Source organism: Phocoena phocoena, chromosome 3 (genome assembly GCF_963924675.1).
Source record: "Phocoena phocoena chromosome 3, mPhoPho1.1, whole genome shotgun sequence".
NCBI classification, from domain to species: domain Eukaryota; kingdom Metazoa; phylum Chordata; class Mammalia; order Artiodactyla; family Phocoenidae; genus Phocoena; species Phocoena phocoena.
Window position 1 is genome coordinate 57086773 of NC_089221.1, and position 15495 is coordinate 57102267.

The following is a 15495-nucleotide window of genomic DNA, read 5'->3' on the forward strand; positions in this document are numbered from 1 at the left end:
GTTGCAGTCCCTGCCCCTCACACACATCCTCACTGCCTCGGGCGTGGTAAGCTCACCTCAACCGAACACCTCAACCAAACACACCCCGCCGCTGTCACCAGTCTCTGCCTGAATTCCTGACCTACAGGGTAACAGTTCACATTGTTGCTTAAGATGCTAAGTTTGGGGGTGATTCATTACACACACAGAGAACCAAAAGAGCAACCGGGGGGGGGGGCAGGAGGGAGGGAGGTGGGTCCAGGCAGTGGGAGCAGTTGAGCTGCGAGAGCCTTAGCTGTCCCTGTGAGAATTTCTGAAGCCGGCATGACCCTTTAGAGTAACATGTTTTCTTTTTTTAAATTATAGCAATTTTATTTTTTCACCTGCTCCATGTAAGTAGATAAATGGCTTCATTATTCTTTTCCACAGCTATATAGTATTCCACCGTGTGGAGGCAGGTGCCATCATTTATTTAGGAAATCCCCTATTGGTAGGAATTTAGATTGTTCTGATATTTCAAAGCATGCTTCACAGTACATACGTACACAGTCCTTTCCATGCACAAGCACAGGTCAAAGCATAGAACAAAACCCTAGAACTGGAATTGCTAATATGCAGGTTTCTCACTCATGGTCCAGTATTGATCTATAGGAGTTGTGACTTGGGAACTGCCTACAGACCCCACTGCACCCATCACACAAGGGGCACTTCATGTAAGCTCAGAGGAGATGCCGTTAAACCTTATGGGTGCATTATACAAAGACATTAAAAGAGAACTGCCTCAACAAGTCCTCCGCTGTGTCCTGCACAGACTTTCAGGTCAATACAAAGTTCTCAAACACCTTCTGTGCTAGGACACCGTGAGACAGCCAAAAGAAAGAAAAGACTTCAGGAGCTGAAGATCAATCTACCCACTCAGTGGGACCCAGAAGAGCTGCATCCAATCAGCTGGGTTTTCTCCCTCACTGAGGCAGTTCCAGTTACCAGGGGAGAGGCTGCCCTGAGGTCACTGAAAGACCATACTCTGTGGTGGTCTTTCCCTCCCTCTCACCTGCTCTCTCTCTCTCTCTGTCTCACACACACACACTTTTTGTGATAAAGTACACAAAAACAAAACAGAAGACACTAGCTGAACGATTTGGGTTTCCCATTATCTGCATATAATTCTTTACTCCGGAGTGGGTGTTTTCATTTGTTTTGATAAAATGCACATATGTATTTCTGTACATCTAGTATTTCAGTGGCTTTCAAACTATTTTGACTGTGACCAATGATAATAAAAACATTTACAACACAATCTATCCATCTCTGTATATCTAAAAAAAAGTAGCAGCCACCAAAAGCATTTAGCTTTACAAGACTCTCGGATATTTTCAATTCTAGTCTATTCCATTTTGTAAAAATGCTGGTCTCAACCCACTTGATTTCATGACTCACTCATGGGTCAAGATCTGAAGTTTGAGAAACAGGGCACACCACAGGCCTGGGGTAAAACTCAGGTGTTTGTCTTGTGTGATAAGAGCCTTAAAAGCCTGTGCTGTCTGCTCGCTAAATTGTTCTTTCTTTCAAAGTTAAAAGTCATCCTCATTAAATGTACAGGAAGCAACATAAATCTGCCTTTCTCAGAAGTTGGCATTAATGTGCTGTAATTTGGTGCCGGTGCTGGGAATATCAGTAAGTGCACCTGGCTCTGCCATTCTGCTTGTCTCTCTGTCACAGTTGGGGCATCCCTCTAGATGCCCTTTGATGCAGCTCAAATGAAGAGAATGCAAATGCTAGTCGGCCTGGGCCAAGAATCTGTCTCCCTGACTGGCTCCGTGGCAGAGAGAGGCACGTGCATGTCTCTGTCACTCGCAAGAGTGATTTCTTGTAAGGGGAAGCCAGGCAATGGAGTAAAATGAGAAGCAAGGAAAGGGGGGCAGGTGTGGGAGAATTCTCCCTAACCATATGCTATCACCCCCAAAGCAGTATAAATGATGCCACATTTGTGTTCAGGTCAGTTCAGGAGGATGGGGGAGAGAAACCGACATGGTCTGTAAGTCAGCCGTGTGTCAGGCCCTTTGCCAGGAACATTCCCCTGTGGTCATTGTAGTAAGTGTAATAGGAGCTAACGGTATCGAGTGCTTATTTTGCTTGAGGCATCTATAAGCATTATCCCTCTTAAATCTCACAATTCTATGAGGCAGATGCTATGTGATTCCTAACTTTGCAGAGAGAAAACTGAGGCTTCAAGGGGGAGAATCACTTCCTCCAGGTTACATCACTGGTGTAAGATGGAACCCGGACCAGAGCCCAGGTGTGTCCGAGCCCAGAGCCTGTGCGTGTCACCACTGATACGCATCATCTCTATTTGGCAGATAGGAAACCAGCTCAGAAAGGTTAAGAAGTCTGCCCGAGGTCACACCTGTCGAGGTGACACAGCCAGGATTCGCATGGAGTCTGCCTTGACACCATGTTCTTTTAATAGAACCACTCGGCACTGCTGCATCCCAAGCCCACAGTGACCTGGAGTAATCTAAGGGGAAATGCGGTTCTTCCAGGAATGCAAGCACGAATGTGGTTGGGTGGACCGACCCCAGGGCTGCTACTGAGAAACGTGGACACCGCTGTTGATTCTCCATAAGATGGCTGGGCGGGGGGCGGAAGGGGGTAAGTCTCAGATGAATCATCCCGTGTCTTCAGACAAATAGCTGTGCAAGCTCGTGGACATTTCTGAGCTCCCTAAGGGTCAAACGTAAAGTTGTGATGGCTTTGAAAATTTTTCAACTCAATCTAAAGCCTTGACTTAAAATTCCGTCTTAAACCAGGCACCTTCTGAGAGGCCAAGAGAAATATTATACTTCATTGCTTAGATAAATAGAAGCAGATCGCTGCAGGGCAGGAGCCGTGCTGCTTGGTTCTTAGAATACTGAGTACTCAAGTCTTTCTTCACTGTTACCTTCTAAAGCCCCAGAAAAGGAATTTCTAATGCCAGGGAAGACATTTAAAACGTGGGGCAAGGGAGAGGTGTCTAGATAGGTAACCTCTACCAATTCCACTGAAGGCATTTGAGTAATAGTTTTTAATATTATACATAGTTAATTTACACGAGTAGAATTCTAGAATCATCCCCTCAACAGGAACTTAATTATTCTGCTTGTAATTTGAGAACTTTCTATACAACTGATGTATAGTTGTTTATTAGGGCACTCACATCAATGGTCTTTTTATTTATTTATTAAAAGAATTTTTTTTTACCATATGATATCACTTATATGTGGAATCTAAAATATGACACAAATGAACTTATCTATGAAACAAAAACAGACTCACAGACACAGAGAACAGACTTGTGGTTGCCAAAGGGGCGGGGGATAGAGGAAGGGAAGGATTGAGAGTTTGGGATTAACAGCTGCAAACTATTATATAGAAAGAATGGATAAACAACAAGGTCCTACTGTATAGTACAGGGAACTATATTCAATATCCTGCGATAAACCATAACGGAAAAGAATATGGTAAAGAATGTATATACGTTATAATATATATGTATATATAACAGAATCACTTTGCTGTATGCCAGACACTAACACAACATTGTAAATCAACTATACTTTAATAAAATAATTTTTTTTTAAATTGATTAAAAAAAAAATTGAATTTAAATAATGTTAGGTGGGGATGTAGTTCCCACTTCATCACAGTTCCCCCAGCTCTACATTATCTCACACAAGCCCCAATTCTGATTTTATGCTACTTGCCTGACCCTGCAGGAGTCAGTGTTTGCATCCTTTCTGTTCAAGGCAACCCGTACCTTTGCAGAGAAGGAGTGTGAAGCCCAGAAGGGCTGGGTGACAGGTCCAGGGTTGCTCAGGGATCACTGTCAGGGCACAGAGGAGGGAACCCAGGGGTCCTCCCTTCCGGCCAGCACTCACACCTAGAGTTGTCAATGGCCTTTTTATAAAATGGCCTCCTGAGATCAGTGGGGATGGTGACGGTGTGATGCTCATTCTGGCATCTCCAGAGCCTCCCAGCACAGTGCCTGTCACATAGCAGGCACTCAGTAAACATTCATTGAATGAATGAATGAAGTTGCTGATGCCCCTTTTTAAAATTTCAAACGGGAAAATAATGGTTGGTAATACTACAGACAGATTTTTAATTTTAAGAGTAAGGATCAAGGTTTTGATGAATGGATACCGTTCCCTAGTTTTAGAGGCTAAGTATAGATTTTGATCACTAAATGACTCATATTAGTACTAAATTAGCCAAACACGTTCTTTCTCTCTAAACAAACAAACAAAAGTCTCATAGAGGTTTTTTGTTCAAGTTTTTACAGTGTAAAATTGTAAGCGTGGACAAGGGGATAGACAGTTCCCAGCAACTTGGTTCCTGGTTGGATGCAGGTTCTACTGCGTCCGTGTGCATGGGTGTCACCACCCTCCAGTCTCACTGAAATGGAAGAGGCAGCTCTGCCCACTATTCACAGACAAGTCCCAGAAAAGACTAACCCCAATCTATTTGGTACAAATTTTACAAGGGCCAACCCAAGGTATATCCAGCTTACTGTAGTTATTAGCTCACCTGGCAATTCAAGGTCAAGGGAAAATAGGATCAGGAAACAAAAAAGAAAATGGACTAGTAAAACAGAATAAAGCAACTGGGATAAAGACTTCTTTTCAAAACTCAAGCAGAGTCATTGTCCTTTGAAGGATAGGAGGTACCAAAAAACAGCAAGACAACAGGAATAAACCCCATATAAATCACTGGAGCATCCACTTTCTGTTTACAAGGAAAAAGCTCTAGTCCATCTTTTACTTTCTATTTTTATATTCATGAGAAACAAACAAGTAGATTATAAAATGAATTATGGATCTCAGCATTAACAGCTGAGCAGATAAAGGAATTTAAATAAAAAATTATGATCACGATGAGATACCATTTCACACCTATTAGGATGGCTCTTATCCAAAAAATGGAAAATTACAAGTATTGGAGAGGATGTGGAGAAATTGGAAGCTTTGTGCATTGCTGATGGGAATGTAAAATGGTGCAGCCACTGTAGGAAACAGTTTGGCAGTTCTTCAAAAATTTATACATAAAATTACCATATGACCCAGCAATTCCACTTTTAGGTATATATCCAAAATAAATAAAAGTAGGGACTCAAACAGATATTTCTACACTAATGTTCATAGCAGCATTGTTCACAATAGCCAAGAGATAGAAACAACACTATGTTCATTACAGGACAGATGAACGGATAAACAAAACGTTTATCATACAATTCAGCCTTAAAAGGGAATGAAATTTTGATATGTGCTACAACATGGATGAACCTTGGAAACATTGCTAAGTAAAATAAGACAGACACAAAGGACAAATATTGTGTGATTACACTTATATGAAATTATCTAGAGTAGTCAAATTCGTAGAGCCAGAAACTAGAATATAGGTTACCAGAGGCGAAGGAGAGGGGATACTTATTGTTTGGTGGGTACAAAGTTTCTGTTTGGGATGGTGAAAATTTTTTGGAAATGAAGAGTGGCGATGTTGTACATTATCAAAGTACTTAGTACCACCAAATTGCACACTTAAGAATGGTTAATATGACCAGTTTTATGCCACACATCTCTTACCACAATGAAAAAGAATATATGGTAAAACCTGTGAATATTTCAAGTATGTTCACAATATCGTACAAACATCACCGCCAGCTGCTGCCACCTCCCCCAGAGTAGGTGTTCCATAACACAGAGTCAGGCGAAATGGGATCTGCTGAGGTTCACTGGATGCTCGGCTGGCCTAGAATCGTTTTCCTACACCAGGAACTGGGGGAAACGGGAGCTGCCCCTCGGCTTCTAAATCCCCTGGAATAGCTCTTGCACAACGCAGGGCTGTGGGGAAGGAGGGGCTGGGCTCACCACTGCCCCGCTCAGCTCCTCCTTAGTGAGCAAAGGTTTGGGTGGGGGGGAACTGACACCACCGCCTGGTCACCCACCCAGGATAGGTCTTCTGCACGGACCTGGGGAGATGGGAATTACTACCTGGCTGTCAAGCCCATGGCAACAGTCTTGCACAACATGGATCTGGGCAGGTGGGGGGCAGGGGCGGTGCAGACATGCCTACCACTGTTCCTACTGAGTTTCTGCAGATTTTGTTGAATACACATTTCTGAAATTGTAAGTTCTTTGGTCAATCTCCAGAGATTTTAAATGGTTATCTTTGCTAGTTTTTACCAGTTTAATAAATGTCTCTCTGGGAGTGAGGTTGCACTGGGATCCTCACACCGCTGTTCTGGGAGCCCCCTCCTTCGCCACAGAGTTTTAACCATAATGGAAAGATGCCTATTTTTGAATAGCAGCATTTTGTACAGGTCCCCTTGAAGGATACTCCTGGTAAGTTCATGTGTCGATTTTATACCCTTCTTACAGTATTCCAAGGAGAAGCAGAGATGATGGCCACATCCAATCTCAAGTCTGTCTAAAACCCTGCTGGGGGTGGTACAGCGGTGGCCAAGTCCTTGGCTCAGAGAGCTAACAGTCTGAATAAGGAGAAGCATCTGATTAGATAAATCTGAGATCAAAAGTGAAGTGTCCCTGCAGGAAGGTAAGAGGATTAGCATCTTGGAGGCACACAGAGCTTTTGGAAAGACAAGCCCTTTGAAATCCACAGAATCACCTGTGTTCTTCAGATAGGCACTCAGAGTGACTTCTGAAGGGATTAGACCCTGTCTGCGGTGCTTGCTTCACAGAGATGCATCATCACATTTGATGAATGTTTATCGAATGTCCCCTGGGAGAGTGACATTGTCATTATCTGTTTCTAAGGCTCTGGATAAGCTTGTTTCGATTTGTGCTTTCTCTTCCTGTAAAGATGTGGCTATTGCTGGGGATTTCATACTTCTTTTATGTTTAGTTGGTTTTTAAAGAGTGAGAAGAGGTAGCTGACTCAATGCTCTATACATGCAGTCTTGCAGAACCACAGCTGAGGGTATTAAATAATATTCTGACTTGGATAAACTGCCACTCAAAGTGAAGGTGTTTTCTTCACCAGGCTTGCTACAGGTTGGAAGGGAAACTGCCCTTCAACAGCGGCAAATGACACAGCCATCATGTCTGCAAGTCCAGAATGATTGATAGATTTTACCTCATCTATTCCCTCATCTCACACAGGTTGGAGACCAGTTTCATTATTGTTACTTTCTAGAAGAAGAAATAAAATTATTTTCCAGCGTGCTCAATGTGATGAATCGCTAAAACGAACGAAGTAACCCCTTTAGATTTCTCTTAATGTATCTCTCCATTTTCCTTCCAAAGGCCATTTGTTTATTAAGATCTGCCCAGTGAAGAGACTTGTAATGCATATTTCAAACATCAATTTAAAATGATTCTTCAGGTACGCTGCCAGAAACTAATAGCCCCCCCTTCACATTGCCTCTGTGATCTCCGGCATGTCCTTCCAAGTACCCTCCCCCTTTCCCCCTCCCTGCCCACGTGCACGCTGAATAGCAAGGATTTCTGGCTGCACTTATTGTTTGGGTCAAGTTCAGAGAGTGTTCTTGTGTTTCTTTCATCATCTAATAAAGATGGGGGGCAGAGGTCAGGGGAAGTACGTCTTGGAGATGAAGGGCAAATTGAGATCTTTGATTCAAAGACTGTGGCTCCATCACTTTCTCTTACATTGAAATGGTATTCATCCCACACTTCCTACTGCAAATCACTCTGGTACGACGTGACAATGCAGCAGATACACAAGGACTTTTCCCACATCACACTACAAACACAGACACCCTCTCCGGGGAACCTAAGAGAAACTTTTGGGCTTCCACTTCCCCTCGTTTGTTTGAAGGATCAAGAGAACACAGTTCCATTTTCAACAAAAATTAAAAAGGAAAATCATGAAAAGAGCCAACCTCCTTTTTTTTCTCTCTTAATATATTGTTGCATCCAGGGAAGAGGAAACAGTGAGCGCCACTGATACTGGGTCCCCAGAGACCCTGTAAGGGTCACTCCCCAGCTCTCAGATGAGCTCCTCTTTCTCCACTTGCAGAGCAAGTTCCTAATGGGGCTGGAAGTTACTCTTGGCTCAGGGCTGCTGTGCAAAAATGAAATGCCATGGTGCTTCAGGGGACCAGGCTGCGTTCACACCTGGGATTTTACAAGGAGGACAGTGTTTAGCTTTAAGGCTTTGGAGATTTGGATAAGGAGATTTGAAAAACCGTGTTCCTGCCACCCTCCATAGGCTTGTAAGAACTGTGTGTTCCTTAAGGGCACGGACAGACTCCTGCCACACATTTTTGTTTTTTATTTCTTCTTAAGGTACTTACTGTCTGTGGTGCCGTGGACCAATTCACTTTGGGACGCAAAATATGACAACATCGTGTTCATTCTGCAGTGTTGCAAAATAATGTGTGCACTGGATAAAATTTTCCAGATAACTGGACTGTCACCCTTTGAGAATTGAATAGTTTAAAATGAAAATGGATTTGGAGTACATTTAGTTAGTAAATATGGTAGAGAGGATGAACTGTTCTTTGACTGTGCAAGTCCGTTATCATGAACATGTATTATTTTACTGGCTGGATCAGAGATGTCCCCAGGGCCTGGGGAGATGAAAAGGACTCTTTGAGCCTCACCTTACAGTCTTGGAGTTCTAGCCTCCTTCCCTTGGTTTACTGAGTTCTAACTCTGTGTCCCTTTCTCTTCACTGCTGCCATTTCTTCCCAGGATCCGTGTAATAAGGTTCACTGTCTTTTTCAGTCTCAACTATTTTCTTTTTCGCCAATCATAACCCAGAACAAAATTGAGAGAAACCAGATGGACTTACTTGTACGTATATTACTTGGAAAACAAGCTCTTGCCAAGAGAGTAAAGAGCGTGGGTTTTATGATAGCTATAAAAATCTAATTCATCCTTTCTGTCATTATGTGAGGAGATGGACTTTATATCAAGTGGCATTCTATTTTGTACTTAGAAAAATATGTGTTTATCTTGTTATTAAAATTAAAATTTGCTTTAAGCAGAACAAGTCGATGGGACCTCCAAAACAGATTTGGAACCATCGATTTCTAACTTCCTCTTTGCTACCTTTTAAATCCAGGCCAGTATTATCTTCTACAGACTATTAAAACTGCCTCTTACGCAGACATAAAGAGTGGACTTGAGGACACAGGGTGGGGCAAGGGTAAGCTGGGACGAAGTGACAGAGTGGCATGGACATATATACACTACCAAATGTAAAATACATAGCTAGTGGGAAGCAGCCACATAGCACAGGGAGATCAGCTCGGTGCTTTGTGACCACCTAGAGGGGTGGGATAGAGAGGGTGGGAGGGAGAGAGACGCAAGAGGGAGGAGATATGGGGATATATGTATATGTATAGCTGATTCACTTTGTTATAAAGCAGAAACTAACACACCATTGTAAAGCAATTATACTCCAATAAAGATGTTAGAAAAAACAGAATTAAATGTAAGACCTGAAACCATGAAACTTCTAGAAGAAAACATAAGAATAAAGCTCTTTGACATGGGCAAAAAAACCTGCCTCTTAATGGTCTCCCAGCATCATCCTGGCTTCCTTCCAACCCACCCTTCACACGATAGTCAGAATGAGCTTTAGAAAATGTAAATCTCATTATTTCACCCCCATGCTCAGTGGCTTGCCATGTCAGCCTCACCTTGCATCACCTTCCCTCTCCTGCTGTGTTCTCTGCACTGTCCTTCTTTCCTTGGCCACGTCCCCGTAAATCACAGACCTTTGCAGATGCTGTCTGCTCTGCCTGAAATGCTCTTGCTTTTGTTTTCTCCATGGCTGGGTCTTTCCATCCTTCAGTTCTCAAATTAAACGTCACTCCCTGACCACTCTAATTAAAGTAGATATTCACTATTATTGTCTATCTAGAGTAGAGGTGTGTGGACAGACATATGGGAGTGAACACAAAGTATGAAAATCTTTGTATCACATGCTAACACCCATCAGATAGCATCCACCATGGATGAACACTAAATAGTGAGGCAGACAAGTGACCTTGCCAGTTGACTTCAGCCCTCTGTCAACAGCCACTCCAGTGCTGTAACAAAGAGCATATGAATGAAGTGGCCACAGTGGCAGAGATGGAGGCTACACATGGGCACAACAGCATGAATTGCATTTACCAAGGCTGATCTATCGCTGAATATCCAACATACCAGCAATGAAGACTGATGCTGAGCTTGCAATATGGCACCATTGCTCAAGAAGACCAATTAGTCACTTGGTGAGAAGCTGACTACACCGAGTCCCTTTTGACGTGAAGAGCCAGTAGTTCTTTGCCTCAGGAATAGATGCACAGTACTTCAGGTGTAGGTTTGCCCTTTCTGCTGGTAGGACCTCAGCCAGCAGTACTTTGCAAGGGGTAGGGTTATGGAGTGTTTGTTCTATTGGCACGGAATCCTATATAATATCACATCAAACCACAGAATTCACATTACAGTAAATGAGGTGAGAGATGGGCCTATGACCACAGGATCTATTGGTCATATCACATACACACCACCCAGAAGTGGTTAGCTCCCTAGAGCTCTTCTTGGAGAAAATACTCCACAAGGATGGGGTGTCATCCTCCAGTGCATTCATTGAATCAGAGACTTTTATATGGTCCTATGTCCTCAACAGGAAGAATGCCTGGGTCCAGGGATGAAGGGTGGAAGCAGGAGTGGCCCTACTTCCCTTCACTCATGTGACATGCTGGGAGACTTAGTATTTCTCGCTCCTGTGACACTGAGCTCTGCAAGGTTAGCAATTCTCCTCCTCAAAGAGGGTACACTTCCACCTGGGGCATAGCAGGAGAACCACTGAATGATAAGCCATGTCTGTCGCCAGGGCACTTTTTATTCCTTGTTTCCAGGGACCAGCAGATAAGGAAAGGAGTCACCATCTTGGCAGAGGTAAACCACCTGATCAGCAGGAGAGAGTAAGGCTGTTGCTACACAAGGGGTCAGGGAAGAATGCGTACGGAACCCACTTAGGGTTCATTTGGCATTTCCTTCCCCACCTGTGACTGTAAATGAACAGGTACAGCAACTCCATTCTGAGAAGGACATCTGTCTTAGTATGTTTGGGCACAGACTGAGTGGCTTACCCAACAAACGTTGATTTCTCACAGTTCTGGAGGTTGGGAAGTCCAAGATGAGGTGCCAGCAGCTCCTGTGTCTGGTGAGGACCCTCCTCCTAGTTTGCAGATAGCCACCTTCTTGCTGTGTCCTTACATTGTAGAGAGAGAAGACTCTGATCTTAGCACTGATCCCATCATGGGGGTCCCATCCTCAAGAATTTATCTAAACCTAATTATCTCCCAAGAGTCCTACCTCCAAATACCATCTCACTAGGGGTTAAGGCTTAAGGGGCGTGGCGGGTGGGGAGGACAAAGCCATTCGGTCCAGGGCAATATGATGACCAAGGCTCAGACCCTTTGGAGATGAGGGTCTGGGTCAAGCCACCCGGAAAGCCACTGAGCCTGGCAGAGAGGGATCTAGACAGGTAATGGAGGAAGGAGAAAATGAACATCAGTGTGTCTCCTAGACTAACGGCAGCGATGGGGCTGAAGTTTATCCACTACTCTCCCCTTCCTTAGTTCTCCCTCAGGTAGAGAGGCCCACTGGAATCCTGGAGAAGATATTCTGTGAGTGTACGTGAAGAAGTGGATTGGAGTGACGCAAGAGGTGGGCTGCGGCAGACACAGAGATGAGTGACCCAGTCTCTCTTCAAAGACGGCCTTGTGCTAAGCTGTGGGCAATGCAGTCAGCAGACGCCTCCAGCCAGCAGCTCCCTGACCCCCTCAGGGTCTGTCCCTGCTGCAGGGTCACACCTTCCTGAGGTCACGCTCTTCCTGGACAGCTCACATCTGGAGACTGAGCAATGAGATCGAGTGTGTAAGTCACCTGGCACAGTGCTTGGCAAATAACAGCATGTAACGTTTAAAAGGGAGGCTTCCTGAGAAATGGACAGCTTCCCATGCTGACACAGCTTTGTGAGTGCTCTGGTGAAGAGAGAGAGCTGAGTGTTCAGTTTTCTGGCCAATTCACTGATGGTAATAATAATGGCTAAGTCTTACAAGGCATACACTGTGAGCCAGACACAGGAGTGTCTTCATATATTAACTCATTTAACCCACAAAACAATCTGGTGAGAAGGTGCTGTTCTGGGTCCCATTTTACAGGTGAGGAGACTGAGGCACAGAGAGATACTCACAAATTCGTCTCAGGTCCCAAGACTAGAAGTGAGAGAGCTGGGCTTTGAATCCAGGAATCTGGCACCAGCATCTGTGCTCTTGCCCACGAGAACATACATTGTACAAAGAACTCGACGCAGAATAAAGTAATCCTGCCTCTAACCTCCCATTTCTCCATGACACCCTTCCAGAAATAATTTTTCTAAATAGGAGAGAAGAGGATGAGGAAGATGTCACCTGCCTGCTGCTGAGCTGAAGTTTATTAATCCTTTTTGAAGCCTTAAGGGAGGGAGACATCACCCGTGTCTCCCTGGGGCCAAGATGCCCACCAGTAGGAACTGCTCTGGAAGATCATCTGAGGGCAGGAGTAAGACATTGACAGTGGCAGCTTCCTTGCAAAATTTCAGGTATTCACAAATAATTAACTCAGTTTTTTCAACACGTCTTTATTTGCTTAAATTAACAAAATATAGGTTACATGCTATTTTCAGGTAAACTGCTTTTTCACTGAAGCAGAAAGCAATATTCACAACTTGGGTTGCTACACACTTTGAGTTTTATTTTTAAATAGCAAGCCAGAATTCTGTACAAAATCAACATTTGGTGTAATGTTGTCCAAATATGTGAAGGATTTAAAATGTTAGCTCTGTTACATTTTGTTCCAGCAAAGCAAAGATCATAATTCAAAACACGATGTTAATATTTTATTAAATGCCCTCAGGGCTTAATAAATACAGTATGCACATTGGGTTGTCTCATATAACTACTCCTATACAAATATACCAGTTACCCTTCTGGGGTCATGGAAAGTCAGCCTCAGTCTCATGGCCAGTGGGGAGTCAAATTTTTAAAAAGAGAGAATGAGTTGAAAGGCAACAACAGGGGGTAAACATAGGCCGGAATAAGAAGGATAAAAGAAAAATATGGCAGTTGGCTGGGTCAGTTGGTTGGTTCGAAGACAGTGGTCAAAAGCCTGGAAAGCATTTGGTAGTGACCTATTTTCAGAGTGTCACAATGTGATGGATTTCATGCTATCCTGGTCCTGGGATTGCTGATGACCTTGGATGGTTTCCTCCCTTAATTCTCTTGAGGATGGCCTCATGGCTTCTCTTTCAGACTTGCATCCTGGTTAATTAGCTCTAGGCAAGTTTGGCCAACCCTTCCCTTAGCTCTGCACTTAATGCATAGGGTGCCTTTTTTTTTTTTTTTTTTTTTTTTTTTGCGGTACGCGGGCCTGTCACTGTTGTGGCCTCTCCCGTTGCGGAGCACAGGCTCCGGATGCGCAGGCTCTGCGGCCATGGCTCACGGGCCCAGCCGCTCCGCGACATGTGGGATCTTCCCGGACCAGGGCACGAACCCGTGTCCCCTGCATCGGCAGGTGGACTCTCAACCACTGCGCCACCAGGGAAGCCCCCAAACTGGAACACTTTTGAGAGTTAAGGTGACACTCTTAGTAACTACCTGGGGACAACAGGTATAAGCCCGGGTTGTCCCAGGCCAACCAGGATGTTGGTTACATACAAAACCAAGGTTTTAGCCTTGGTTCTCAGAAGGTCAGTGCATATGAACCAGTGGGTTATATGTAATTAAGTCTCTCATATCCAGAGTCAAGAATGAAAAACAGGCTTTAGAATACATTCCATAACAATTTTTTATGACTTTTCCTAGACCCTTTTCTCTTCCTCCAAATGAAATTTTACTTGGAAGGCTAACACATAAAACAGATGGAATTTGAGCTGCTCTGAGTGAAATGGGGATACGGGTTGAGAATTTTCCCTCCCCTGGCAGCTCTAGAAGGGCCTAAGAGGGACCTCTTGCTTCTCAGCACACAATGTGGAAACCAGCATTCTAGACCATACTCTTTCCATCTCAACATTAACTTGTTCCTCAAACACCCCCACATGATTCGTTTCGGGTGGAAAAGTCTACAGCTTGCTATTCTAGATTTTCTAGTTCCTATTCCAGCTCTGCACACCCAGAACAAACTGGAAATCTGCAGCCTTTGTAGCAGGTCCTCAACACCTTGCTGCTGAAAGAATGAATATGTAACAGGACCCTAGGAGGAGGCCTCACAGAACACTCTGCCAGCCTCTGAGTGATGTCATCAGAGAAACTGATGAGCTGTATTAAAAATAATGGATGGAAGGCAAATTGCCCCTATGAAGATCTGGATGGATTCTTGGCCCAGAGTTGTGCTGGTAACCGCAGAAAACCACACTCTTCCCTTCACCACCCCCTTTGCAGATGCTCTGACCTTGGGGCATAGATGGCAGTAGCCAACACAAGCAGCTTTGGCACGCTGTAGTGGTGGTGAGGCTGGGTGAAGGAGGCTTAAGCAAGGCAGCGGGAGGAACGCATCAGGGATGGACAAAGCTCACGTGTGACTGATGGGAACTAGATGAGGCTGACAGGGAAGCACCTTGGCCAAGAGAAAAAGCCAGCATCCCACAGGCAGAGATGGGCCAGATCGTCTAAAGAAATGTACTGGTAACTTTGGGAGGAGAAGAAGCAAATAATAAACAGTACCTAGCTCTACAAATACGAGTTGAAACTACCAAGGGACAGTTTTGACATGAACACAGACACAGTACCAGAGGGTCACTGCTTGTCGTCAGGCATACACACGTGACATCCTGTCAGCCCTGCTTTATTTGTCAGATGCCGGTGCCTAAGGGAAGCCTACCTGTGGGGCTCGACCCCCCCTTTACAGCCACTACCACTCACTGGACTCACGATTCACACATCTAGGAAGAAATAATTAGTCACTGTAGGCTGGCTATGTATTTTTAAACATAAGGTAACCATAAGCAACACAGGCGTCATTTCTAGTACAAAAAGTGTGTGTTTATACAGTTTGTGTGTGTGTGTGTGTGTGTGTGTGTTTCCTCTCGTGAGGCTCTTACAGAACAGGTAAAAAGGTCTAAGTCAGCAGTATGATTTCAAGGTTTCCTGCTTTCTATCTTAATGAGTCTAAAGCCAGAAGCTGAAATATTTATGGAGTGCCTGGGAGGGGGTCTTGGGAGCCACTATTTTAGCCTAGTCAGTCTTTCTCAACCCTGGCTGCACATAAGAGTCATCTGGGGCAACTTGGAAAATAACCAGTGCTAGAGCTCCACCCTAGACCAATTAAATCAGGACCTCAGGGGGTCAGGCCCCAGCACTGGTATTTTTTAAAAGGCTCCCTGAGATGATTCTAATGTTCAGGTAGCATTGAGAATACAGCCCAGAAAATCCTTTACCAGTGACTAGCCTATGGTTATTCTAATACTCTAAATAAGTTAGAGCTTAAATTTCAGGGAGAATTCCTCCCCCCCACACACACC